Raw genomic sequence first — 24,773 nt, forward strand, 5'->3', positions numbered from 1 at the left:
AATTAACTAAAAAAAAAAGAAAAAAATAGATCTGATCATGCTATATAGGTGGGATCTAGCAGAGACAAATATTAGTTATAACAGATTAAGATATGCTGGCTGTTGAATTATATACTCCAATGGAAAAAAAATGGTTCTGCATTTAATAAATAACTATACATATACATATATATGTATTACGTGTGTAACAGCTGAAGTGCTTAATGAACAGTGACAGAAGCAGATTTTGATGCAAGTAACTAATATCATACTTCATCTACCTAACTGCAGAGAGATTGTGTATCTTTACCAAAACAGACAACATGATCCATCAGTGGTGGTAGACTGGACATTGGAGGGCCTCTTCTATTTCCAGTTGTCCTCACCTCTCACTCACTGGCCCAACGCAGGAATGTAACTCCCAGTATCAGCTTCTTTCTTAATTTCACATAAGGTTCATCTCATTTATAAAGAACTGAGCTGAGTACTGAAATAAAACTTTAAACAATCTTTTCCTTAGCCAAGTCAAATACATTAAGATAAATATGTCAAAACTAAAAATGTAACGGCTGTCTTTTAAGCCACCTGTTATCCTTTCTTCCTTTCTGTTCCTCCTATAAAAGGTGCTAGGTACTGTATCCCAAATGTTTTTCTGTGTTTATTCTAGCTCTATGCGTAATAAGGATTTTTCTCTTGTAAGTAGTGCACAAAGACAACTCTGTACATAAAAAATAGTCCATAAAAAAACCACTTTTTTTGATGCATAAGCAAACTCTGCTAGGAGGTCATTACACGTCACCAACAAAATTCTGTGTCTTTGAGAACTGCTACAGCTATAACTCCAATGTAAAACTGTAATAATTAAGAAAATAAGAAACAAAAATATTAGACACATTTCATCTAATAAGAAATCCCCAAGAGATTTATGGTCTTTTCTTCCAAAGGAAAGGTTTGACAAATATGCTATAAACAGGTAAAGGTAAGAAATAAATGAATATCTTCACTTACATCTCATGTATACAATTTAAATAAATGTAACAACATAAATATGTAAGCATGATAGTGCAACTCAAAACTCCTAAATATTTCTAAGGCCAGAAGTTATAATTAACATTAGATAAGAATTTGTCCATAATTGCCTCTTAATTTGGATTTTACTACTCAGAACTGGGTTTTGCTACTTTTGAGGTCTGCTGGTAAGGCATTATCAGGAGAGGTAAAGGTTTTGATTCTGGTGGCTTTTTTTTCCTTTGTAGCTGTGTATGGATTAAGGGATGAAGAAGGAAGTATAAACAGAGGATATCTTACTTGTAGCTAGATAAACAGTGATCTTTTTTTAATAACCTAATTTTAACTGTGTGTAATGCCCATTTTGATCACTTCCTGGAATTATTCTACTGAAGAACATTTACTGACAGGAATACCACGAAATATTTCTCTAAGACAAATTTCAAAGTCAAACCAGACATCTCTCCCAGTAAGATAATCCCTAGATTTATGTTTAGCCAGTAATAAAAAAGATGCATATCACTCATACTTCACAATATGATCATTAGACTTATAAAGTTTGCAAGCAATCCAGAAAACTGTAATATGGTTTCAAATAATATAAATATTTTTGTGGGGGTTTTTGGTTTTGGGGGTTTTTTTTGCTCCATGATGGGTATTGAGTAGGGAGAAACACAGTCTCTTTCTTTTAAAGCTCCATTTCACTATTAAGGAAACCAGCCACCCCGTATTAGTATGCTTAGTGGATCTAACAGATTTTCATAAATATCAATGAGATATTTTGTTATTTAATCTACTTATACTTCCCCTTAAGCAACATTACCTTTTTATAAGCAAGTTGGTTTCACCTTCTATTGTTGGCCTACAGATACCATGATATGATCCCATTTCCAATTGCTTACAAATTCATCTCACTTCAACTTTTTTTTTTTGTCAGGGTAAGAGAAAGATTTGAATGGACAATGAAAATCAGATCACAGGTCAGCGGACAAGTCTTCAAATAAAATTTGGTGGGGTAAAACTATGACCAAGAGTTATACTAGAGGGTCTGAGCCTTTCTGGAGAAGACTAGGTGCCTAGAAGAAGGCTAGACCTGGGAGTCTGAGCAGGGTTGTAAGAAATGGTGAGGTTAAGGAAAGCCAGTTGGCTACAGAAGATTTTGAGATGAGAGAAAAGGGAAAGCTGAGAATTAAGAACAACCAAATACATTTGACAAATACTACTTTAATGTTTCTATGTTACTTTAAGCACTCATCCTAAAGATTAAGTTGCGTCCATATAAAGAATACACAAAACATAAACATGAACAAAAAAATGGAAGACCAAGTTCCAAAAGTCTGAGAAATAAGAAACTTTTTACAGTACAAGAGGAGTGGAAAGGGAAGCACTCATGTCAGAACACAGGTGGCCCAGGGGAAGTTCTTTCTTAAATTAAAAACTTGCTGATAAAGGATACTCAGTGGAAGCTAGTGAGAACTGTAATAAATCATGAGGATCAGAAGATAATCAGCAAAAACTCCCAGAGGACAAAATAACTGAAATACTGACTTCATATGAAATTTCTCTCAAAACTGCCCAGTGTTGTTCTACAGGAGGGCAGCTGATGGGTTGTCAATTATTAGAAAAGATTCTAGGCAGCTTTATGAGACTACAAGCCATGAAGTCAAATGTCTGTACTAAGCACATCAGTAGGAATAGTCTGGAACTACTAGAATTACTGAGATAATGCTTGCTGACAGTACTGAATTCAAGGTAGTAAAGCTGTTAACCAAACACGACGAAGTTGCAAAGGAATCTCATAACATGGAAAATTCTGTAATAAAATGGCAAATCATTTTAGCATAGATAGATGTGAAATGCCATACCTCCAAATTGAGTTCCCTAATTTTATGTAACAGAAGATTGGCTCTGAGCTGGGGAATGCCACTCAGAAAGGAAACCTTGGGCAGAAGGTGAATGAATGTTAGATATCATCCAAGAAGGAATAGAGGACAAAAGAGAAAACAATGCCATCCTACAATGGTGCATCAACTTTCATCTTGAACACGTCCTGCAGTTTTGGTGCTTCCATCTAAAAAAGAGTATACTAAAACTGGGATATGCTCAAAGAAAGTAACAATGATGATCACAGGTATGAAACAGCTGATGTTTGTGGAGTGGATAGGCTAGAGTGCTGCCATTTAGAAAAACAAAGGATGACTAAGGTAGGAAGAGACAGCAGTCTAGAAAAGTATGAGAACTGTGGGCTACTTATTTTCTACCTCTAATGAAAACACCATAGGATATTACATGAATCGAAGAAGTGACATTCAAAACACGCTGAAGGGTATGATTCTTCACACAGGATCTAATTAAGCCATGAAACTCCCTACCGTGAGTTATTATGAATACTGAACAACTGCAAAAGCAATTATATAAATCCATATAATTAAAAAAATTAATTAAAAAAAATAATCAAGGATTATTTACACATAGATAGCAGCTCTGGCTCAAGAAGTTCCTAAGCTGAAAATCACTGGTGGCCGGAAGAGTGTCATTATCTAATTTATTTGTCATAGTGATCTTTCCTAAGTATCTATTTATTGTCCACTCTTGAAAATAGGATTCAGGGCTTCTTGTGCATCTGGTCTGAATTGATATGATTACTCTTATATTTTTACGTCCCAGTAAAGGTAGAATGTGCATCCTCCCTTTAATACTTTTGTTTATTTATTACAAAAAGTATTACATACAATATTACAGTCTGTAATGAATCCTATTCTTTCTATTTAACCTCTGTTTCATTAAGTAAGCTGGATGGATGTCTCCAATTAAAGAAAAAACAGAATATGTTCATGTAGTTTATCCCAGAATTTGCCCTATTTCTGCACCTATCATGGGTGTAGATGGATAGCAAATTATTAGCTTTTGAGTTATTTTGATTACTAGCAAGAATTAGCCTTTGAATGTTTAATCTAACACTCTCCTAACAATAATATTTTTCATGTGTAATTATAAAATACATAAATATGTCTATGAAGGAAAGAAAAAAATGAAGGGAAAAGCAATAGTGAGAGGAAAGCGTTCTTCCTACTTGGTATTATTCTCTTCAGACTGAAACATTAACTTGTAGCATAAAAGGCCTGTTATTTGGAAAGGAACTTTCCCTCAGCCAGCTGTGGTTTGGTAGACGTCAAACTACATTACCATGGTGCCAAATCTGAGATGATAAACCCCCCCTCTTCAGCTTCATGACTGTGCTAAGCAGGCTAGATAGCTATAAGAAGTGATGCTGTTCATAGACATTTGGTTCATAGCAAAGGCGTAAGAGTAGGACTACTTGCACTCACCTGTTCAGGTATCTTTGTACATTAAAGTACTGTAAGGTAATGTGGTTTAACCCCAGCTGGCAACTAAGCCCCACCCAGCCGCTTGCTCACTCCCACCCAGTGGGATGGGGGAGAGAATCAGAAGGGTAAAAGTGTGAAAATAAAGACAGCTTAATAAGTAAAGCAAAGCCACATGCACAAGCAAAGCAAATCAAGGAATTCATTCCCCACTTCCCGTGGGCAGGCAAATGTTCAGCCACCTCCAGGAAAGCAGAGCTCCAGCATGCGTTAACGGTTACTTGGGAAGACAAACACCGTAACTACGAATGTCCTGCCCTCCTCCTACTTCCCCCAGCTTTTATTGCTGAGCATGATGTCCTATGGTCTGGAACATCCCTTAGGTCAGTCGGGGTCGGCTGTCCCAGCTGTGTCCCCTCCCAACTCCTTGTGCCCCTCCAGCCTCCTCGCTGGTGGGGTGGGGGGAGAAGCAGAACAGCCCTTGACTCTGTGTAAGCACCGCTCAGCAGTAATGAAAACACCCCTGTGCTATCAACACTGTTTTTAGCACAAATCTAAAACATAGCCCCATACTAGCTACTATGAAGAAAATTATCTCTATCCCAGCCAAAACCAGCACAGGTAAAAACCACTGTAGTCAGAAAATGTTCAAGGACTGCTTCATTTAAAACACTGGATTAAAACTTGCAAACTGTTAAGTTATTGGCTAAATGCCAACAGGTTTTAATAAGGCTGGCAGAAATAGAAGAAATGGTTGGATTTTCTCTGCACGGGAAAAAAGGAATAAATGATTTAATAAATATTTCTAAACTAATGGAGATTACATATATCAACTTTAGTCAACTGATTTCACTGGCATACGCTGATGAAAAACTGGAGTGACATTAATGGTGAACTAAGCCTTTAATTTTTATCTCAATAACATTACCTTAATCAGAGGTGGTTTATGCTGTAATTTCTTCCCATTAAGCCTCTCTAAGATTCAGAAGGTTCTGTCCCCCAGTAGCCCACCTATGACCTTGCTTTAGAGACATTATCGTCACCAGTCTTTGTAGCATCATTTTGTTCCATTTTAAAAATCAAATAAAAGTCAGTATTTATTTGGTGACATTATGTAGTTCAGTTAGGCATATTTATACCACCATCAGTCACAGAATGTGGTTTCAGAGATGTTCAAAAGCTGCTGATTTTTTTAAGAACTGAAAAAAAAAAAGACCCTATAAACTCTGAGAATAATAAAGGATGTTCTGTCTATAGGCAGGATTCTTATTACAGAGAACATCACATGCTGGAACCCGAGACAATCAGGAAGGTAATAAAATAGCTCCACAGCAGCCAAGATTTCTTACTTCACCTACAGCACGTTGAATTTGTATGTAATAAAATGCTCAGTGAAATAATTTTTCTCAGAATAAATTGCTGGTAAAATACGAGTACTTTGACAGACTGGCAGAGGTAAATACATTACATTTGATTAAAAATTCCACAATGATCTATTTTTTCAATTACCTCCCTTACTTTTCAGAGATTAAAGAAGGTCTGTACCCTATTAATAGTTCTCATGCTGATCTTTTTGTAGCATTTTTAGAAGCCAGTTATTCTGCATGATACTTCAAAGTGCTATCTATTCCGTTTGGAAAAAGAAGTGACATACCTGTGACGGATTCTAACACTTGTCTATCAAAATAAAAAAATTTAAGGTAAAAGACCCTTTTTTTTCCCATGAAATACTCTAACATTACTGAATTAATTTGCACATTGAAAAGATGTGAGAGAAATAGGTATGAATCCACAGTACAACTGGCAATTGAGGTTAAGGAAAATATTTGAGGATAAGTAAATCACAATGATATATCGAAACCCATATAGGAGTTATGCTTATTTTAATAATCTTTGTGGAGTTCTGTAGTTTTCATCAATTAAAAAAAAAAAAAAGAGGGAGAGTTCAAAAACCTCAATCAGGTTTTATAATTTAATTACTTCAAAGAAAACAAGAACTTTTTTTCATTTCCTCTTTTATTCTGTATTTTAAGGAAGGAGTTGTATTAGTGTAGAAATGAAGGGGTTAATTTAGAGGTAGAGTACAGGTACCTTCTTAAAGACAATTCTGTCAGAAATCAGCCCATACTCATGTTTGAAAAGAACTAGGATTAATTTTATAAATCTTCTTTCAAAAATGTAAATGAAAGCGCTCTCATTTTTATAAGTGCTACAAATTGCCCTAGGAAATCTGGTTCAGCAAACTACATCTCTCTCAAGTGACCGCTCCCAAACAGTAATTTTTAGCACATATCAGAAACAGAGGAGGTATACTTTAAGAAAAATGCATTTTTTAATTAAAGAAAAGTTTTGAAAGAATATTCTGGTCTGCTTTCTGGCCAGCACCCTTTACAGTATTGCTGAGTGAACTGCATGGTAAACTATCAAATGCTGACTTTTGAAGAGAGGCTGTCTCAGGCAATATTTCATGGACAAAGATTGCACATGCATAGCGTAGTAATTATCGCTTTTAAAAAGTGCTGTATTCATTACTTTTAAAAAAAAACCAAACAAATAGAATACAGATTATTAACTAGAACTTGAATGTGCCACAGGGTTAACCTCCTTATTAGAGTACCAAAGTAATTAATGTTTTCAGAATATTAGTTGCCACAGCTGTATGAGAAACAAAGTAAAAATGGAATCCTGTTGCTTAGAAATCTCTATTTACAATGATCAGCCATTCAAGATAACAGAAAGTACAGCTTTACTTTTATCTCAATAGCAGTATTTTTAGAGAGCATGGATGCTACCTTCTATAAAGTTTTAGTATGATGGGCAAAGATGAATCATCCAAGTAATTGTAATTTCCTCTTGCTATTTTTTACTACAGGAATTTAAACCTAAATTTTACTTAGTAATATTAACTGCTATTCTGTTACAGTCGCCTACTGACAGCTGCAATTTACTCACCCCATTTGCCTCATACAATAGTTATATTGTAACCCAGTCCCTCCTGCATTGTTTCTATAATGAGCTATTAAATTCCCTCTCATTAAAAGTCAGTTTTAGTCTCTTCTCTTATATGTCACACTTTTGCTCCCACTTATTCTCAATCCTCATTTTCAGCAACTTGATCACCTCCGTCTGAGTACCAATCTCAAAGGGTATTCAGTTTATAATCTAATTAATTATTAGGTGAGATATTTTTTTCTTGGAAGTTAAAATACATGAATGTTAATGTTTTCTTGATTTAATAATCCTACTAATATTTTGTAAGTCTGAAGTATGAACAAGTTAGTCATTCAAGGAAGAAAATCCTGTAAAATTGTCTTAGCCTTTCATTGCTATTTCACCAATGAATAAGACATCAATCTTGATACAGTTTCATAATATTGAATACTTTATTCATATTGTAAAGAACTAGCAAAGATCAGAAGAAAATGCATCCCATACATAGTTCCTTTTCTTCACTTGAATTATATCAGGGGTTAATTTTGTCATGGCATGTCTGAATGACATAGCATAGATTAAAGAATGCAAGCATAAGGGGTGGAATTTTGATTCTGTTAGAGAGAGAGGGAGCTTTGCTTTAATTCTAGTCAATCTAGGATTTTACCTTACAAGCTTATCAAAAAATTTAAGCTAGCTCCTTTGATCCAAAACTGTGATGAATTATTGCTTTGTAATCCAGTAAACATGACTGAAGTTTAAACTCCAAACAGATACACATAACAATTTACAGAAGACAACAGAGTAAAAATGTGTAATAATCCCTGGTTTTAAAAATACAGATAGGCCACATTCTTTAAATATTGCATAAATCATGTTTGTGTATATTTTTTTACAAATTTTATGAAAATTATTTTTGTGTAACATTCTATTTTAGAATTAAACATTCAAAAACAAGTAACATGAAAATATTTAGAAATCAAGACCTTCAGCTACTCTTACCACAAACTTTATAGAAAAGACTATTCAATAGCAGTTATAAAATTAGGTTCACAGATATCCAAACTCTTTCTCAGTAATTCTGTCTTTACCTTATTCATAGTGCTGTAAAAGATTCATCGGTCTTTCCTTTAAACGAGTTTGTTAAGCACCCCCCCCCATTTCCACTAAAATGCAAATTTACTCAAGTACAGGTTGTTCCCATACCACTTCTTCACCTGGAAAAAAACAATAACAACAGGAATGCTGTTCAATTGACTGAAATGATGAATAGGTTGACTCAAGTGCAAGTTAGCAATATAAGCTTATCACCAAAAGCTCTATGCAAAGGGCTACAAAAATAAGCCCATGTAGTATGAAACAAAACAAATTCATCTGTTCTTTAATGAACAAACCTGTTAGCATAGCTTGCAGAAACACATAGGACAGATTCTTCCTGTTATAACATTTTTTTTTTCATTTGGATGTCTTTTTCCTTAATATTCTAAAGATGTCAAGGTGTTTGAAGATTCATATTCTCTATGACATTCTTCCCTCACTAGTCTGACTGACTGCATCTCAGGACCAGAAGAAACTCTTCCCTACCAAATTGTCAACATACATGCATACACATGCATATGTACATATATTTGCATATAAACGTGCACACAAATCCAGATTGTCTTTTTTTCCCACTTTTATTACACATGACAGAACTATGGTTATTTGTTTATAATCAAATTTTAGATCATTAGGATATAAGTCACCAAGCTGATGAGAATGCTCAAGTTTGTCAGAGTTTTTGTCCATTTTCAGCACAAATATGAGCTCAAAAGTCATCTTTCAGAATTGGAGGCCTCAAAATTTCCTGATGGACCTTTCTTCATGACAATGGCAGAAGGGCTGGCTCTGAAGTCTTCAAAGACTATATTCTTCCATCTCAATCATTCTGCATCCTTTGCAGGAAGAAAGGAAATAAAGATTCAGAGCCTGAACTAAACCTTTTGAGTAAACAAAGAATCCATTCATGGTAGGGGTGTTGCGCTAGCAGTCTTCTGACTTTTGAACAAGATACAGTCCTTGTATTTCTGTACGCTGAGATAGCAAGTTGCAGCCTACTGTCGTCATGTATTCATCAGTCTGTTTTCAGCTACTTCTATGTACAAATCCAAGAAGGTGTACAGAGAGCAGAAATGTTCTATGTATGTGTTTCTAAAGGTTTTTTAAAAATAGAACGTGTCATGTTTAAGTGAACAAATGAATGCTTGCCTACAGTAGATGAAGGAGTTCTAGCATCAATTTAACATGGTCCCAGCTAAAGCTGTGCTAAAAGAAAGTTATATAAAAAAAAATATCCTTGGTTGAACATTATATTAAAAGTGCTTCAAAGAAATTACATGAGGGAATCCAGTTGTATTGCTTTTCCTTTTGATAAAATTTGATAAGGTCATTTGGTGCCAAATTACATATTACCCCAAAGCAAAATTAAAGTTTTTGACACAGGGTGGCAGCTGAGAAATGAAAAGCTCTTTGAAAGGGTTTCCAAACCTCTGTTCAGGAATATTTGGAAAATTATTTTATAATTCAGGTTTTCTTTGCTGCTATAGGGAGGTTATTTGTTCTTCCTAAAGTAGCCCTCACTGCAATAGTGCTAACACAGCAGTGTGTCCTTGTGCTGAAATAGGCCCTGTCTATATTAAGGATTTACAGGATTAAACCGATTCACTGGAAAAATCTGTACTAACAAAATATAACTCTGTTAAGATCAGAGCTGGGCACTTTTTTTCAGTAAACAAAATATTTAAAGATAAATGTATATCCTGGCATTGCTGATTTTGAAAATAGATGTAAGGTTTGTTTTAAAAGTTCTATCTGGACCAAAAAAGGCAGGTATTATTAAAACATTATTTCCTTTTTGTTCAAGAGCCAAAAGATTAGAGCTCTATTGCAGGACATCCAAATTCACTTTCCTCATCCACCTGGTGATATTTGAAGCCATAGTCCTAGGACTACCAGGCATTTTTGCTAAAGGAAAGATTTTTTAAAAAAAATCTCTTATTAGTGAAGCTCCATACTCCATGAATGAATAAACGTTAATTCTAGCAGAGTCTAAAGTCCTGCTTCCCAGGGGAGTGACTTAGGATAAAGCTAGGAGGTATTCTCATTTTTGCTATGGGAATATCTTAACTATTTTAAATAAATTGAAGGAACAACCTTGGAAGATGCAGTGAACTCTCCTACCAAACCAGAATGTACAGGCATAAAGACATTAGATCCTGGATCTCTAAGATTCCAGCACAAGAAGAAATTGAATGTATCCATGATAATCAGTGCCCTAGCCATTAAGTTACCAGAAAAAAAAAATAACATCACAGACATCTTCTTGTATCATTTGTGAAATGAAAATGTTTTTGAAGTTTACTCCTTTCTTCTCTTCAATATTCTTTCAAACGTCCATCCCATCAAAAGACACATTTGCATTTTTGAGTAAAATGGAAGTTACTATTTAATGGGAGTCACAAATTTCAGCATTATATTTCTACAAGGAAGAAGTGTATTTATTTATCTATTGGTCCTGTAACAATAAATAAAAAAAGTTATTTGACTAAGCAGGATGGGATTTTCAATAAGTATCAGTGCATGCAGTACTGTTCTTGTTGAAAAACGATCAGCGTGCTGCCACAGACTTCAAAGAAATAGAAAAGGACAACGGCCGAGGTCGAGATCATATTATATAGGGGTCATTGTCCCTGTATGAACTTGTGAACTGTAATTTCAAGCTGGCTGTCTACTGCTACTTTTTATCCTAAGTGTTTGAAACCTTTTTCTTGTGTGCAATTTCCTCTTTCTCCCCTTCCCACTTCTACCTGTCATATATGAAATCTTTGATTAGTGCTTTAAAAAAAAAAGGAAAATTATTAGAAAGGCTATGACTTTATAATTTATCACCCAAGTAGCTGCAGTTCATTTAATACAATATACTGTAGTATCACACAGAGCAGGGCATGCAAAAGTTTAAGTGGTTTCAGCACTCACAAAAGCAGGAATTACAGCAGGATCAAAATCCCAGTACTTTTGCCCTGCCTGTGATGAAAAATCTTCATGGGGACATTTCATAGGTCATTTGTATTGCAATTTAACTCACAAAAGTGAGCCAGACTCCTCTTACATCTGATTGACTCATACTATCTACACCAGAAAAGAAAAACATGTTGCTATATCTCTCATGGGATTGTACATCTAATGACCAATCTCAATTATCCGGTACTATTTTTCTCCTCTGCAAACCATAGCCTACCTGTAAGGCTCTTTGCCTGATGTATGGGGGAAAAAATCAGTGAGCTAAGTGTTTCTTATCTCCAAATTTTTAATTTGCAATCCATCTCCATTGTCCCTCAAAAAACTTGCGCATGGAACACTGAATTTCACTTATTCAGTAAAAATAACCTCAGTCCAAATGCAGATTGAGATGCTTTGCAGAGTTAGAAAAATATGCATGAAATAATGTTTCATGTGCCGAAAACAAAGGAAAAATCATTAGCTAAAGATGTATTAGCTTCTAACTCTTCTAATATCATCACTCTATATAAAAATGAATCACCTATATTGCTTGTCTGCTACACACTCATTTAGCAAGTGGTCTACAAAGTGTTTTCTATTAGGTGCAAGATACTTCAACTTAAAAGAAGACATAAAACATGGTTTAGCTGACTTTTATAGCAACCCTAATGAAACTTTCTGAACCTTTGTGGATAATATTTTACAGAAAATGGAAAACAATGGCTGCATGTACAAAAAGGTTGCAGGATATACAGGACACAGTAACAGTTTCAATTATGGAATATACAACAGTGTGTTCCAGCATTTGAAGATTGTAAATTTCAACATTATTCTGCCTGGCTTGTACCATCTGCAGGAGCTAAAGAGCTAAAGTAGACATCCAGAGTAAAGGGATGTGGCCAGACTCAACTAGACCCTTTACAAGGGAACATAGTTTTGAGGGCAAAAAGCAGAGTTGGGAATGAATGTTATTTGTGAGCCTATCTTCTGTTTGTCTCTTTGAAAGTGCTGCATTTAGTCTTTGATAACTTAAGGAAAGGAGGGCAAAGGAGCATAGATGAGGACTTCTGTTATTTTGGTCTAGCCTAGAGTATAGTTTAGAGTGTCTGAGTGTCTCCTACAAAAATTCACTGCTATTATCTCCCACTTCCCTAAGAGGCTGGGAATTGGTTTCCATTGGGGATTCTCTAGTGAAAACCACACCTTATTTCACAGCTGATTTTTGAATAGGAGCTGAACAAACTGGCACTAGAAGGGTCTCCTATGCAACGATATGATTTTCATAAATATTGTGCATATTGCATGGGTTTATTTTTGATGAATTACCATGGCAGAAAGCTCAAAAGAATTACCTATGTATAAATATCTTAATTAGGTTTGTTACTATGATCTCCAACAACAGAAAAAAGGTGGTTTTCAAAAACTGAGCAGCTAAGGTTTGCCTCATGATGAGGACAATCTGAAAGCTGCCAACAGATGTAGTCTGACATGGGCTCAGATAGGCAGGAATTATAACAAGAAAGTTATTGCCTGAAGCCCAAGAGAATAATGAATATCAAGACTGAATTAGTTGTGGGGTATGTAAACAAACATATGACAGTGCATGTACAGGGACTTTTATTCTTACACTATTTCAAATGATTGTAACTTTTCGGAAAGCACTTTAGTTAGGAGAAGCCGCTCTTTGTGTCACCTCATTGCAACATTAAGGTCAAATTCCAATATGAAGTTCAAAAGTTTCCTGAAATAAATTCCTTAGATTGCCTGGTAAGATTGGCTGACCAAGACATGGCTGAGGAGTGACTGTTGTTCAACTGTTGTATGAACTTTCCTAATATCTCCTCTTTTTTTGTTGGTTTTTTTTTAAGCTGACTGCACATCCATTAGCTGGCAGGTGGGTAACTGTACACCTAGCACGTTCCATGGGCCTACTTCCTACGATCAAGATAATAATTTGATTGACTCACTGTCAACTTGATGTTATATTTGACTAAAGGCAGGGAGAAAGACTGACTATTGCGTTCTTGCTGCTACACACTGGGTAACGTACAACTATGAGGGGGTGGAATGAGACTGTATCTTTCTTGGAGAGCAGTGGACCACACCAGACCCCAGACAGGCAGGGAGACCACTGGCCATGAGAGACAGGAATTTCCTAACATGGCAGCAGAGTAGCTATGAACCAAATTTTGGTGCGACAAGAAAAAAAACCAGACTTCCCTAAAGACCCAATGATGACTGTGTGAAGGCTTTAGCAGCCTAGGATGCCCTTGACACTTGATAAATGAGAGCAAGTTTGAAGGTGATAACTTGCCCGATTACAATGTGCAGGGCTGAGGCAGAGGGAGGAAATAATTTTCAGAACCTGTCTCTACTAGCAAAACTGAATTTTCTTTAATTCAATATTAATTTCAATATAGACTATGTTGTAATATAACATCATTAAATATGAAAAGCTTTCTGATGTCTCTTGGTGTCCTTACTTTAAGGAATATACAAAGTTCTACCTCAATGCTCTGGCTGGCCTGGGTTCTCATCTTAGACCATAATAAATGCTCACACAGCAAATTCCTACAAAACCAAGTGTGCCAAATTGTATACAGACTTAAATTACTGGATTTAAAATAATGAATAATTTTATATTATATAGAATTAAATCACTGGATTTAAAATAGCAAATAAATTTATATTAGGGAGGGTTGTCAGTTCTTCTCATTTCCGTCATGTCAGCACACAGTACAGTACTAAAATGCCAGGGTAGCTAGGGCTGTCTACACAGCCTGTCAGTCTGCAGCTGCAGATAACTTTCTTGTTCCTCTTCTACAGTGCAGATCATTTGACAAAATAGTGCCTGTCAAATCTCAGCTTTGCCCGCAAACACTGTGCTCAGTGTGAAGCAGAGAAGTTCTTTTTAATTAGCTTGGATATTGCATTTTGAATAATTTCTTAAGTGAGACTTTCCTTAAACAATCTTTTTCTTAGTACATTCCTAGTATGCACACAGGGACATGGAGATGTGTTTGCAAAACACTGGTAATTCTCAGATCTTGAAGTCTGCTATCACTCCAAAGAGGTGATCTGGCTAACTAAAGCCACTCAAATGTTTGCAAAGCCTCTCTGGAGATGTAGTTGATTGAAAGGCTGTAGGAAGCACTGACCCTGCTACTAATGACATGGTGCTGGGGAACAGGAGAGTAGAAACCTGGTTGGCAAAATGCTGAGCTGAAAGACATTATCCATTTGATCCTTAGATTAGCAGCACTGAAAAACCTGGGCATTTCAAAGAATAGAAACATAAGCAGTTTTCTGACATGGTAGCATTATGCAACCTAGTAGGTATTTAAAAGCTGTGGCTCTCCTTCATAAATTACTCTTGAATTTAGGAGGAAAATAATATGCAAGTACAATGTGGGGATAGTTCTGAAAATAATCACATCTTCCTTAACATATTTCCTTAATGTGATACTTTCTCAGTTATACCTGGATGATATATCTTAGGGTATTTGAGATGCATGCATTCTTTGTAATAAAGCCTGCATAGTTTGATCTGTAGTTCAAACTCTGATTTACAGAACTCAGGAACATCAGGAATAAGATGTTCACCGTATCATGAATGGAAAACTGGGAGACTGGCAGAGATAGAAGTTTGGAGCTTTTTTTTTAATTATTTTTGTGAACATTCCGAGAAGCACTGACTACAGTCATTCTAATAATTTATACAAACAAAAAAAAAATCTTCCTGGCTAAATTCATATTTAATACACTCAGCAATGACAACACAACATGCAAAATGACTGGCTTGAGTATAGATAGCCTGCATGAATCACAGCATGTGGAAAAAAAAGGATTTAATTAGTACCTCTCTCTATGACATAAAATATCAGAGCAAATAAGCACATTTGTCAAATGTGGGAAACATTCTGTATCTTCAGCAATTCTACCCATTTCTCATGTTCACTCCAGGCAGCCATTCATACAAAGGAATAATTTCTGAAATTATGAAACTGATTTGGCATGACAGATACGTAAGGTTTAATTTAATATTAGACAAATAAAAACAAGTATAGGAAGCAAGTATAAAGGCCGACCCTAATGAGAACAACATGTATAGTTTGGATGACAGAGAATATGGTAGTAAGAAAGGTGACTGATGACAGAAAAACTGTACTAACAAGAAATCCTTGGAATCATAAAGGAAGAAGAATGCATCATTTAGGGAAATACAGGTATTGACAACTTCTCATCCTAGTGCTGTGAGTTTATATGACTCTTTATCATGATATTTATACTCATTTCACCTGAATGTCTTATAAAAACATACTGACCTGTTTTTTTTCTCTGTGAACAGAAAAAGAGTTTGTCTATGTTTCTTCTGGAGGTGGGTGACATGACAAGACCTATTTGTTAGAATAAATTATACTGTCAACTTGGATGATCTGCTTCATCTAAAACAAGGGCTTGTCTTCCCTTATTAACTGCCCAGAACAGGAAATGGAATTAGGAAAATGCATTCCCTCACACGGGATGTCAGACCTCTCCTGTGTAATTCACTGGAGAATTACTTCCTTCTTCGTCACACATGGGAGGCATGTCTAGAAATCCCATAATGATTCTGCTACTGTGTAAAAGGGGAGACAAAGGTTTATAGCAGCCCAGTCAAATTATCTGACACTGCAGAAAAAAATCTGAATGACTTTTTAAGAAGAATTAACACAACAGTGAAGCTAATAAAGCTGCAGGCAGCTAAACTTCATTTGTATAATCCTTTTTTCCCTGAAAAATCTAGTGATTCAGCAGGACTAACCATATGCTTAAGTATATGGTTACATGATTTAGTAGTTCAGAAGAAAGTCTAATCTACCAAGTTTGACCTTAAATGCAGTTTTTGCACACATCACAAAGAAAATTAATTTTGTGGGGGTTTTTTGTTTATTTGCTTTTGTAACACCCTTTAATTACAAAATTAATTAAATTTTCCATTTGGAAAACTTCTCAAAGAAAATAGTTTATATTTTCTTTCTAGGGACAAAATTTTGTTGACTTTCAACTGATCAGAATGATAGATTCTTTCATTCAGTGTATTTGTTAGTTATATAACTATTGTGTGTCATCACTGCAGGTTACTGTACATGCAAGTATGCCAATAAATAATAGAAATAATTCATTACTTATATGGCAGGCCATTTAAATATTAGACTATCTGTATTAAGTGAAGAATTAATCAGTTATCTGACCATCCATCCTTACTACACTGATGAAGGTAAGAACAATATACCTCAGGATACTAAGGAAAAAAAGACATCACCTTTTTTTGATAACCACTCTGTATTAAAAAATACCATTAAACGCCATGTAAACTTCAAAATATTATTCCAAGAGCTTGCAGTATCTATGTGGAATATTGGCTTTGGATTAATTTGAAACTTAGTTTAAATTCTTGTTAAAATCTAATGAAACTAAAAGGGTATCTCAGAGACTACACTGAATAAAAGGAAGAATTAAATGCTTTTTAAAGGTGTCACGGAAGCTCCTCATGATAAAGAGAGTGTGAATATAAAATTCAAAACCAAATACAACTCAGTTCACATATAGTACCAAATTTCAAGTTAATGAGATTAAGTAGATCCAACAGCTATCCACAAAAGTGTTGATTCAATGAAAAGTAACAGCTGGTGGTATGTGAATCCAGTGAAGCCCCTGAAAAGAATTTTTTTTTCAGATTTAATGGGACTATAAAAAGAGTAGTATGTATTGCTCTTAATTTGAATAGACTGTCTTACATTCTCATGCTCTTGATCACCCACAGTACTGTCGTTAATTTGTTGACTGACTGTTCATTCATCATGTACTCAAGCCAACACCAGTGTTTCCAAGAAAATAATGGCAGAATGCCACATCTAAAAAGTCACAGCATAACTTCAACAAGAATAATTTTTCTTTGCAGCATTACTTCTGAAAAATAGTAACATCAGAGACATCACAGTATATTTTTTACGTTTGTGGAGGATTCCAATCTGCAGAAGCGTAGTTAAAGACTAAATTAAAATTGTTTTTTTCTAATAGCTGCTATCGCACTGAAACGTTGACTTAACACAACAGGGCAAAAGCAACTTTTAAATATTTCTGAAAGTTTTGGTCTAAATACTGGACTTCGTGTTGAATAGATTGGACAATACTTTTGCTTGTACCATTGTGTAACCAGTGATATAAGAGCTATGATGTTGCCTCTATTTCTTTATTAAATGACCTCTATCTTTAAATTAAGTTGGTTTGGTTGGTTGGTTTTTTTCTGTTGGAAATTGGTCCTTCAAATTCTCATGATAAATAATTCTATTGAGCAAATAATGCATTTCTGTTCAAAATACTTGTGAAAGAATTTAGTAAACCAGTTTCACTCTTAAGCATAAAAGTTCAATGGTAGATTTGGTAGGAGAGCAGGGAGAATAATACCATATTTGGATATTTTAATGCAATTACAAAATTGTAATTTGACATGAATTTGAATTAGAGGAAAAAAGTCCCCAAACCATTGGCCAGCTTTGCTTAAATGAACACAGATAAGCAAATAACAGGGTCACAAATTAGTAACTAAATCTTCTGCAACAAAAATACGTAAGTACTTTTTCCTGCATTTACACCAACCTAAAAAAAAAAGTGCAACTTTTATATCAACAATATATAACAAATCCAAAAGACAGGTGAATAAAAAGTTGTTGTTCATCAGCCTAGGAACAGATTGGAAAAGTGTAAAACAATTAGCAAGTGACTTTCCTATTTAAATAGCCACACTTAAAAACCATGTACAATAATCATATGTGATCTTGATGGGCTTGGTATCAGAAGCTAAATAAATCCTTCAATGTTTTTTGTATTAGGTCACAATAGTATCAAATACTTCTGTAAAAATATTCTCTTGGCCCACTTTTTAAAAACATTTAGACCACTGTAACTTGGAAGATTTTTTTCCTCTCATCCTTTATCTCCTTTTTGCGCTGCATATGCCATTCACTTAATGACTTACTAGGTTCCTTTCATTTGAATATTTAAAGTCCACTTCCTTTTTTAATAGTTTTTCTTCATACGACACTAGCATGTTTGAGTATTCCACATTATATTGATTTTTAAAATTCCAGTTCTGTAACCAAAATTTCATTATGGAAAGAGTAGGGGAAAAAGATCTGGCCATTTTTTTATCATTTTGATAAATCTCCCAAAGACTTTGCTAACATTTCAATTGCTTTCATTTAGTAGCATGATTTTAGGAATTGTCAGATACCACCAATTAAAAAAAAAAGGCATTTGACACAAAAAAGGCAGGTATTGAAATGTTTGGTTTGCTTGAAAACTGTTGGACCAGTCTGCCATTGGTCATTTTGGATTTTCTAATTTATTACTGCTGTATTGTTACTATTAAAGTTGGTAAACTGAGCAAGACTATTATGAAAATATGGATGAAGCAAAGCTATGAAATTAGTAGTGCCTTGAAATACAGCTGCATACTATATGACCATTAAAACACATAGAAGAATCTGGATGCAGTGGAAGAATGAATATTCTAATGGATGGAATAACACTATACACACACTATACATACAAATATATACTTCTGGGAAAATCTAAGACAAGGCTATACAATGGATATCATATTAGCTAACTAATATTATACTACTGCAAAGTCAGATCATGCTTAAAATATTCTCCAAGTCTTTCCTTAAGGAGCAAAGTTTCTTATTATAACTGAAATGGTAGAAATATTACATGTACATACCAGATGCTTGTATGCAAATGAACATCTAAGCTCACTTCTAGAAAGAAAAGGCTCTCTGTAAGTACAGAAGAGTCTGCTGTGAACACTCTACTGTGATCTTTGATTAAAAAACAAAACAAAACCAAACCGTGACAGACACACAGATAAGTTTGCTTATCTAGGGTTTCCATAAATATTTTGAGCCATCCAGAGGAGCAATACTACAGTGACATGTCTGTACCAAGCTCAACTGCAAAGTCCACAATAACATAACATAAAACAAAATAAAAAGTTCTCTATAGAAAATATATTGAGCTATTTTCAGTATTAGGCAAAACAAAAAACTAAAAACATCCAGCATTTTTCCACAGAAGGCAGAAAGAGAAGGAAAAAACTGCTAAAAATAATGAACAAAAGATGACTCCATTATTACATTTTCTGATCCCAGCATTTCATTCTAGTACATTTTTCTTTTTTTTTTTAAGTCCTCTCAGAGAATATCTTTAAATATTTACTTTCACCTTTTTTTTTAAAAAAAAAGAACTTAATTGAATGTTGTTCCAGCTCCCAAATGAGCTTTCAAGTCATAAAACCTCCAAACTCTAAAGACAACTTTGAGTAAACACTACTAAAACTCATAGCAAATTCACAGTTCAATGTTCTATTAACCATTAGAGTATAGAAATACAATTTTTACTGGCAGCTGGCTAGGGATTTAGAGAAATTTATTTTAACTTACGTTATACACTCTTTGACCACACAATGACAGACAGATGATTTTAATTCCAGCAGAGAAGCATTTTAGATTCCTTTTGAAAGGCTATCTTGTTTCTCATCTTTGCTTTACAACTGGCTATGAAAATTCATGGAATTTCTGCCTTTTTCATTACTTTGAGCAGTGGAAGCATATTTATCTGTTAGCTTCTGGATAACTCCAGAAATAAATTTCCTGTGTAAGGCTAAATCCTGACAGTGTACTTTGCTTTTAGGGTGGGCGCAGAAATTGATAGCTGAGGTTGACCAGAATGGTATGCCTTGCCAGGAAACTGTCTGAGGAAAACCAACATTGCTAGACAAAACAAAACCATAAGGAAACAACAAAGAAAACATCCTAAAAGACTTGACTTAAATGAAGAGCAGTGTAGTGCTGCAATTGGTTTGAACATAGCAGGGTCTATCAAACGGTTTTCTACAACAGCCTATGTTTAGAAGCCATCATTGACCATTTAGTAAAAGATATATTAATCTAAAATGGGATTTAGATAGAATTAAGGCACCACACTAAAAATGCAGAATGTGACCACAGTTCAATACTCCAGAACAGCTAGCAATGACAGGTTGCTGGTTCATCTGGTTTTTTAAATGAGCTTTTTTTCATTCTCAGTCTTTTAAGAAATACTACTAGGTGTATTATTTCAGCCAGTTCATAGTACTAGGAATATTTGTCTGAACTTTACAACATTCAGCAAAGACAAAGGCAGGAAGCATTGCTGCAAGGGCACAGGCTACTGGAAGGGACCTGGAGGCCTTGGAAGACATCAGGTGAGCATGAGCCACCAGTGTGCCCTGTATGCAGAGATGGCCAACAGTACTCTGGGAGCTATTCACAGGGACACAGACAGGACATCGAGGGGAGGGACTATCCCCCTCTGCTCAGCACTCATGAGATCCCATCTGGATACTCTGTCTTGAGTTTTGGGCTCACCCCAGCACAGGAAGAATGAAGGGCCCTCAAGTTGGCCAAGGTCTGGAGCACTTGCCCTGTGAGGATTGGCTGAGGGACCAGGGCTTGTTCAGCCTGGAGCAGAAATAGCTTCAGGAGGAACTAAATGCAGCCTGCTGGTACCTTCCAATAGTTTATTGACAAGACGGAGTTGGACTCTTCATAGTGGTGCATGGTCGGAAAATGAGAGACGGCAAGCCTAAGGAAAAACAAGACTAGATGTAAGGAGAATCTTTTTCACCCTGAGGACAGCGAGGCAGTGGAAGAGGCAGCCCAGAGAGGCCACACAGTCTCAATCCTTGAAGATTTTCAAGACTCAACTGGATAAAGCCCTGAGCAACCTCATCTGAGCAATCTTCCTATGATGTTGTGATTTCAGAGTGAATGAAAACTAATGACACATTTTTTCTACAGCTCTCAAATTGCCTGATGAACATCTAGATTTTCAAATGACAATGCTGTGGAATCTGAATGCCCTATTTATTTGAAACAAACCCAGTGCTTCTTTCTGGATTTTGTTTTTCTAGTGAGGAGGTGCTAACCATTAAGACACTGTGGCACCTAAATTGTAGGTGCTTAAGTTCTTCATTAGATCTAGTCTTAATCCTTATTGCATGTAAGCTTTATGTCATTTGTGTAAAGGTTTTATCCAGAGGAAAAAAATATCTATTTTTGCTGTCATTGGCAATTTAAACAGCAGATTTGCAGAGTAACTTGTGCATTAATGCCAGGCCTTAGGGATATTTATACGAACCCTTTAAATTAAATGCTTCAAATGAACTTGCTAATCCTACAGAATTGACAACCATGCATTCAGCTAAGTTTATTATTCAAGTCAGAATGATTTATGGACATTTTAACAAGTTACAGCCCATGTGTTGTGTTGTCATGTCTTTTTGAAGATTGGTTATTTGGATTAGCTATGCAAGTGTATGGATATTTCTTATAAGATGCTTAGCAAGAGACATCCTTTAACTCAGGATTTCCTCCAGCTGTTTGATCAGAGACCATGTTTCTGTAGACAGTTGATCTCTAAACTGCAGCTTTTTCTTCAGAAGGGATGTTCCTTACACAGCTTAACTTTTATTTTTATATTATTATTATTATTCCTATAAACCTGTAAAACAACATTACTTTAGCATTATAAATTCAAATGCAAGCTATGTAATTTTAAACAAGATTTCCTCTAAGAAGATTTATAATAAGTAGCTTGTTAAACTGTCTGGGAAGTTTAACTGACAAACCTAAGAGCTCTTGTTAGCAGTTAATTCTTTTGGAAGAAGTAAAATAAGGTACGGATTTGGAAGACAGACAAACAGAGGAAAATAGACACAAAAAGAAAATGCTTAACAATGGTATGTTTAGGGACCAATCTAACTTTAAACTTTACAAACTGCGACAATGAAACTTGTCTTACAGTTAATACTAAATATGAATGATGAATACTGTATTTGTTATTAGAATATCTAGACAGACTAAAAGTTCCAAGGTACCTAATGCAGATCCAACAAAAAGGTTTATAACATCATTTCAGTTTTCACCTAGTTCTTCCACTTTTTTTTTTTTAAGTCAAATTCGCAGCAGCCATTGTGCTAGAGGAAGTGCATTTAAAATTTCTGGTATTTTATGTCATGCTGTAGACAAGGCATACTCACTAGCTAACAGGCAAGCGAGCAGAACACACCTTGCTGTGATAGAAGAATAACCCCTCTGACTCTTCTGGGGTCTGAGAGTCTCCAGCCCAGCGCAGTGACCTCCCTCACCCACTCCCGCCCCTGCTTGTGAAATGCAGCCCTGGCTCTGTGCAGGGACAAGGGGGAAGTGCCACTGTTCTTTAATGAATGTTGCTAGTTTGTATGTATATTTAATGATACACAGAGAACTGAAAACAAGACAATTCTGCAGTTACTTGTACAGTAGTTGCTTATGTTCAGTGACATTACACTACAGCAACTGTCCTTTCAAACCATTTCAGAGAGCACACAGTACTTACTGAAGATACTATCTTACAAACTTCTCCCTTGCCATTCACAATACTGCAGGCCCCATGGTGAAATAAAATTATTTTCCCAACAGCAGGCACTGAAATAGAAAAGTGTTATGCAAATACTCTACATGTCCTATCTGCCTTTTAATGAAACAAGCATCAAACCAAATGAACTGTCATACAGAAAAAGAAAGAACCAGAGAGCCTTCTAGCTTTCTGCAGATCACCAACTGTACTGGGTCTGGCTGGGATGGAGTTAACTTTTTTCACAGCAGCCAATATGGTGCTGTGCTTTGGATTTCTGACTAAAACAGTGTTGATAACACACCAATGTTTTGGCTGTTGCTGAACAATGTGTGAACAGAGGCTTTCTCATTCTCTCCACTCTGCTCCCCCAGCAAGTATGCTGGAGGTGAGCAAGAGATTGGGAGGGGACACAGCTGGGACAGCTGACCTCAACTGATCTAAGGGATATTCTGCACCATATGACGTTGTGCCCAGCAATAAAAGCTCAAGGAAAGGAGACAGAAGCAGGGATGTTCATGGTTACAGCGTTTTCTTCCTAACTAACTGTTATGCAGGCTGAGGCCCTGCTTTCCAGGAAGTGGCTAAACATCTGCCTGCCCATGGGAAGCAGTAAATAATTCCTTCTTTGCTTTGCTTGCACATGTAGCTTTTGTTCCACCTATTAAATGGCTTTTATCTCAATCCACAAATCTTATCACCTGCCTTTTTTTTTTCTCCCTGACCCACAGGAGAAGGGAGTGAGTGAGTGGTTCCGCTAGGTGGGGTCAGCCCACCAAACCAAATGCCAGGTGGCCCACCATTTAATGATATCTGTTGCTGAGATATGGATAGAAACAGACTCACAAGAGAAATGTCATTCACATAGAAAACATGGAAAACTGAAGACTAGAAGTTCAGAATGAGCAGAGTTAAACATTTGGATGTCTTTTACACAAGTAAAATCTAAGGTCTTTTCACATATTATAGTTGCTTTAAAATGATACAGGCTTGCAGACAACCCTTACAGAATGATGACTACTATACTAAAGAGCATATTTGCTGAGATGTTTGTTCTTTCATTGTGCACAGAAATAGTGTCAGAAAATTGTCACATAATTTACATGATTAGTGATAATGTAGTTACAAAACAACTTAAGTGCTATAAATTTGATATAATCCGCCACAACTAAAAAAGGAAGCCAGCTGTACCTGAAGCCAAATATAACATCACAGAGGTGCACCACACTCCAAAATGAAGAATATCTGACCTTTTGCACTCAAACACTGAAGCTGTTGCCAGACCCTGCAGCCAGAGAGTTCTGCACTTTTGGTTCAATATCAACTTATTAGTCCCAGAAGAAAGATGATTAATGGCCAGTCATACCCTGAGAGGAGAAAAGAAACTGAAAGGTGTGAAAGTCAACTAGAACTGCCCTAGCAATCTATTTAATTCCATTTCCAGCTAATGTGAATCACCTATGTTGTTACAGGTAAGATGAGTTAATTTGTCTGAGGGTGTGAGACAACATGTCTACATAGTGCTCAATAGGAAGGATGAAGGATACTTAAGAAAGGAAGAAAAAGAAGCGCATGAAGCGAGGACCCTGCTTTCATGACTAGTACAAAACATGAAGCGGCACTTGATGTAGAAGAGGTGAAGAAGGACATCAGCTTTCTGTGTGTATCTGGTCCACATCTCTCACCCAAGTGTTTACTAGTTTACTCCAGGACTGGGAAGTTTTGTTTAGGTACGCCCTGTATATTACAGACATACCTTCTTTCTAAGTCCACCTTGTTGCTATTTGGTGATGGCATGCTATTTCATTACCTTCTTTCAGTGGGGAGGGGAACTCTTCCATAATGTAATTCTTCTAAAACAATTTTCACTGAAGAAGTAAATATGAAAAGGCGGCATAAAAGTGAAACTGCTGAGAGGCTGTCTTCCAAATAACATTATAGATTTCATGTGGACAAGAAAACACAGGAAGATTTTGATTCGATGCTGCACATAACATCTAAATAGAAAAT

This window comes from Haliaeetus albicilla, chromosome 21, assembly GCF_947461875.1.
Source record: "Haliaeetus albicilla chromosome 21, bHalAlb1.1, whole genome shotgun sequence".
Taxonomy (NCBI): Eukaryota; Metazoa; Chordata; class Aves; order Accipitriformes; family Accipitridae; genus Haliaeetus; species Haliaeetus albicilla.